The sequence below is a fragment of the Pteropus alecto genome, unplaced genomic scaffold (genome assembly GCF_000325575.1).
Source record: "Pteropus alecto unplaced genomic scaffold, ASM32557v1 scaffold166, whole genome shotgun sequence".
NCBI lineage: Eukaryota > Metazoa > Chordata > Mammalia > Chiroptera > Pteropodidae > Pteropus > Pteropus alecto.
This window is the reverse complement of record NW_006439757.1, coordinates 7,450,967-7,456,597: the sequence shown is the minus strand read 5'-3', so window position 1 is coordinate 7,456,597 and position 5,631 is coordinate 7,450,967. Positions and strand designations below refer to the sequence as shown.

At 33.7% G+C, this 5,631-nt stretch overlaps 1 pseudogene; it reads left to right on the top strand.

Moving 5' to 3' along the window:
• The first annotated feature begins 2,655 nt into the window (after positions 1 to 2,655).
• LOC112483981 lies at positions 2,656 to 2,774 on the top strand (annotated as a pseudogene).
• The last annotated feature ends 2,857 nt before the right edge of the window (positions 2,775 to 5,631 follow it).

Here is a 5,631-nt window from a genome sequence, read left to right as displayed (position 1 = left end):
ACTCAAAATTTGATGCAGAGATGATAGCCCCATCATATCTTCAATTAATTCCCTTTCCAGTCCCCCCACAAAAAGCAGATAGATCCTGGAAGATGACACTGAACTATGGCAAACAAGAGGAAGCTCCAGTTCTAGCTGCTGTGCCTGATGTGGCCAAAGCCTGGACAGTATTGGATGTTGTGGTCTCTTGGCCAATTCTCATTTGAGAACTGAAGAGCATATTCTCCCAGCTCCTAGGTATGATGCCTGCTAATGTCCTCCATTCTTTGCCCTTTCCTGTCAACTTGCCATAATAACACCCCATCTCTCGTGCAACCTGCAGCTTGTGGTGATGTGGAAGTGGGCAGGGGAGTGCATTATAAGATCTCAGTGTCTTGGTTTCAGTTGGGGAAGTCTCTGAAGGGATATTCCAGCTTCCAACTTCAGAGCGTCCCTTTTTACGCCTTTATCTTGGCAAAACTTCTCTCTCTGCAAATACAGTTGTAGTTCCCCTTATCTGCCTTTTCACTTCCTATAGTTTCAGTTACCCACAGTCAACTAGGGTCTGAAATATTAAATGACAAATTCCAGATACAATTTGCCGGTTTTAAATTGCCACTGTTCTGAATAGTATGATGAAACCTCGCGAGTCCTGCTCTATCCAGCCAGTGAAGTAAACCAGCCAGCAGTGAATCATCCCTCCACCCAGCGTCTCCACGCCCATTTGCATCTCCACGCCCTTTGCGTCTCCACGCTGGAGATGCTCCTTGCCCGTTAGTCGTTTAGTTGCCTTTTAGATTATCAGATTGATTGTCATCATTTTATCACAAGAGCTTGTGTTCAAATCACCCTTATTTTACTTAACAATGACCCCAAAGGGCAAAAGTACTGATGCTGGCAATTTGGATATGCCCAAGAGAAGCTGTGAACTGCATCTTTAAGTGAAAGGGTGAGTATAGTACAATAAGATATTTCGAGAGAGACCACCTCACATAACTTTTATTACAGTATATTGTTACAATTGTTCTATTTTATTATTAGTTATTATTGTTAATCTCTTATTGTACCTAATTTATAAATTAAACTTTATCATAGGTTTGTACGTATAGGAAAAGATGTAGTGTATGTATATCCTAGGTTACAGGCATCTACTGGAGGTCTTGGAATGTATCCCACAGAAATAAGGGGTGGACTACTGTATTGCTTTCTTCCCTTCCCACCCTAAGAGTTGATCCTGATAGTATGTGGTAATTGGTAATAATTTCTTTAATGCTACTTACTCTATGATTCAGAGTTTGCTTCTTGGAAACACCTGTGACAATTAAGTATTATCTCTACTCTTCTGTTTGCCTTTAGTATAATTTGCCTAACATTTTACAGCATCCATTCTATTTCTTTGTCCCACCCTCATTCAGGTTTTAAAGTAGACCACATATCAGATAAACTCACACTGTTCCCATGTTACATTCCTCCAAAAACAGCTTTAGCACGGTCCCCTACAAGCTGGCAAGAGAACATTCACTTCTAAGCATTTAACTGTGGAATCAGGTGATGACTTACATAACCATAGGTCTTCCACTTTTGGAAGCTTGGAAATTGCTTAGTCACTTTTTATTTAAGTTTTATCACAAGTTGTTAGTAACTGATGAAATAAAAACGTAGATCATTTTCTCGCTACTTTCTTTTATAACATTCACCATGTGATTCCCCTCTTCGTTGATTCAGCATCATCTTTTCCCCCACAAAATAAATCTCTGACAAACTGCATTGACTTAAATATGTTTTTCGATTGTTTTATATTTATTTCTTCAGTTGAATTCCAGAGTAGCTGTGTTTGAAAAAAGAATAATAAAAAGTATAATATTTAGTGTGTGTTACATGTGAATTCACTGTAGTTGATGGGCTATTCAAGGGAAAAGCAAAGCAATAGTTCTTCCCATTAAAAGTACTAATAAAAATTAGAGAGGAATGAGTTTTTACCATATTTGTCTCATACTCTCACTATAAAATTATACTTTTTTTCTTGGATATTAGTATACTAGTAAAAAAGACATATTTATATTTACTTCATTGCATTAATTTAAAATCCCGTTTTGTCAAAATCAGAATAAAAAATGTATACTGTTATGAAAAAATGTAAAGACTTCCTTGATTTAGTTTTCTATTCTCAATTCATCTTAAGGCATCTTTCCATATGTCAGTTTGAATTTCTTATTTTAAGCACACTTAGAAACAAATTGAAGTTAATGTCCAATTCTCATAAATTAGAGAATCAAGACAAACATGTCTGTGGCTAAGAAATATAAAATTGAACAGATTTTTAAATTTTTCAATAGTAACCAGTTAAGCACTGAATATTGCAATATTCTCAAATTTGAAGGAGAAGGGGGAGGAGGGTTGGCAGCATCCTTATAAGTAAAAAAAAAACAAAAAACCAAACCTCAATTTTCTTGTTAGGATGCTAACATAGAAAGTGGAAAGCTTATGAATTAAGAAATAGAGAAGCTCAGAATGCCGAAGATGACCACTAGAAAAATTAAAGAGAAATAAATAAAAGCGATTGCACACAGGGTGAAGAATGGAAGTGAAGAGATGTGGGAATGATGACTCTTCCTTTGTATCATTTAGTGTTTTAAAATGCTTGCTCATATTGTTATGATTTTAAAAACTGGATTCATTTATGGCCATGCTACCCTGAACGTGCCCTATCCCATCTAATCTCAGAAACTAAGCAGGGTCGGGCCTGGTTAGTACTTGGGTGGGAGACCACCTAGGAAGACCAGGTGCTGTAGGTGTAAAAAATAAAAAAAAAAATAAGAGATTGTAAGCTGACAAGGTCCTTGCAATCCGTGAGGTCAACCAAGGGTGCCTCACCTAAACAAACAAACAAACAAACAAAAAAACTGAAATCAAGTTTATACGCAAAACTCTTAAAATTGATATCTATAGAGCAGAAGACAGTTTAGCTACTTCTGTTTAGAATAATTTGTAGATCTTAAAAAACCTTTAGATAGTTCATATGTTTGTATTTTTTTACTTTGTGTGTGTGTGTGCCAATAATCCCCATTGTCTTACAGATTACCTATCTTTTTTTGATAGAATGTAAGACATAAAGGATTTTCTCCCCAACGTATTAGTTTTAGATTTAGGTTCAATTTATGTGGTATTATAGCAACTCTGAGTTTTAATTGTAGAATTCATAACTGGAAAGATAACTTTTTTTTCTGGTTACCTGAAGATATGCTCCTTTTTAAAACATATTATTATTATTATTATTATTATATCTATTTATTGAATGGCTAGTATATTCACAGTGCTCTATGATGCACCTTTAGAGATACTGAGTAGAATAAAAATAGTTCTTCCCCCAAACAGGTGAGCTATCCACCATGATAGATATATATGATGGCTAAAATAAAATTGATAACATTATTAAAGTAATTCAGTAATTATGTTACAGAGGAGCCTCCAGGAAGCAGAGCATTCACAGAAAGATGCAGTGTGCTCATGGTCAAACAGGATGAGGATGCTCCTGATGAGGTAAGCAGCAAGGTCAGAGGAAAGTCATGGAGACAAGATCTGTTATGATGCATTCCATAAGACCAACATGGTGGAGTAGATTTGGCGAGAAGTAGAAATAAAGTGGCGTTTACAACTGCTTAAACATTGAAAACTGCTAGAGTAGAGTTGATTAAGATTATGTGAGATTTTATGTGTTAGGATACAGAATATGCATTTACTCTGTGGGAAATAGGGAATTAAAAGTTTTTAAGCAGAAGAGTCATATACTAAAATGAAAGTTTTTGAAAACCTGGCTTAGTTATTAAAATTGATGAATTGAAACTCAAAGGTGAGGTAAAAAGCTGAAATAACTGGGTGAGTTTATCCAGGTCTCTGTTTCACAAGTTTTATAACTATTTTATAATGTTCTTTAGATAGTTATTTTGTCTTTATAGATCTTCAAATATTCTATTTGAATAAATTTATGGGTTTCGAACCAATTTCTTTTCTTAAAATTCTTTTTCTTTTATATATAATAATATCTTATTACCCTGATAAAAACGAACTATCTGCATTTCTCGACATTGTTTTCCACCCATATTCCATTTAAATAAATGTATGGGTCTATGTTATCTTCTATGGATTCAATTTTAGTAACTTACGACATTGGCAAAGAATGATTTTATAGATGGTAAATATCTCACTATAATACAAAAAACATCTTATTAGTGACATTACGAAAATATTCTTACATCTTTTACATCTATTTAAAATATTATTATTCATGGAAATTCAATTATTTGCATTGTAAAGTATCTGAAAAAAATAAATTAATACTATTAGAATTCTCTAATACTCTGAAGGAATGTAATCAGCCAATGATTAGCAGAAGAATATATGGAAATATTTATTATTATAATACTTTTTTGTTACAGTAAATAACTTTAATCATTATTTTTGGGTAACTATTGATAAGTTAAATAAAACTCTATTTAAAAATTTTTGATTTAAATCATTATTTCTAGCTAAAAATATATGTTAAGTATACAGCTAATATATATAATTCAGTTCATGATTCATTAATTTACTCCAGTATGGAAAATATGAAAAATCATTTCAGGTGAAGAACAGAGAACTGGAATCTAGTTCCAAAGTTTATATTATGTTGTTTTTAGGTATCTAAGTTAAGATTACCTTCTGAGCTTTAGCGAGTTTCCTTTCTTTCACTGTAAAATGAGACGATTGGCCTAAATGGTCTGCAATGTCTAATTTGATTTAAAAAGAGCTTTCAGTGATATGTTACAATTCTGTGGAATCAAAGATCCACATTCATAATACTATTATTTGTCTTGATCTTGCACTTCTGTGGATTTTTCACTAAGCTCCCTCCTGTCTGTTGTATCGACATAGCAATCCAGAAGGGGAAAGCAGAGACTTCAGGAACGGGCATCGTTGCATCAGATGGCTCGGTGTAGAAAAATACTCCTCTCCTGTACTCAAATCAGTTTTATTCTTTTCCCCAATGATCACATGTGCCTTTCCAACATTTTAGAGACACACTTTTTATCATCTACTTTACCTTGGAGACAGAATTGGTGGGTTTGCTCTTTCTTTTCCTTTTAGACAACAGAAATATAGTGATTAATTTTTCAGAAAGTAATTCAAGCTACTTATCTCTCTTTCTTAGTTCATTGGGTGCAGACTCACATATCAATTAAACTGTGAATTTTTTTTGGAAGGGGTGGTTTATCCTTCAGCGTCAATTCTGAGTAACATTTTTATATCTAGACTATAGGAATTTAAACATGTTCCACTGAAAGTGGCAAAGCTTTTAGCAACTTATCAATCACTTTGGTCTTGTGATTTATAGAATTGACTGATAAGCTCTTAATTATAGGAAATAAGTGTCCTTATAGAGTCTTTTCAGTTCAGGCCCTGGTATTTTATTTGTATATACCAAGATGGTAAAATGGGGAAAACAGTTTATTTTTTTTTTATAATTTGAAGAAAAAATGCAAAGTATCTATGCCAGCTCTTGCTCCAGCAAGTCATCTGTTTGCTACTATTTATGACTGAAAGAGCCAAATAAGTAGATATGGGACCTTATTCCAAATAAAATCTTTTCTTAGTAAAATAAACTATGCCTTGCTG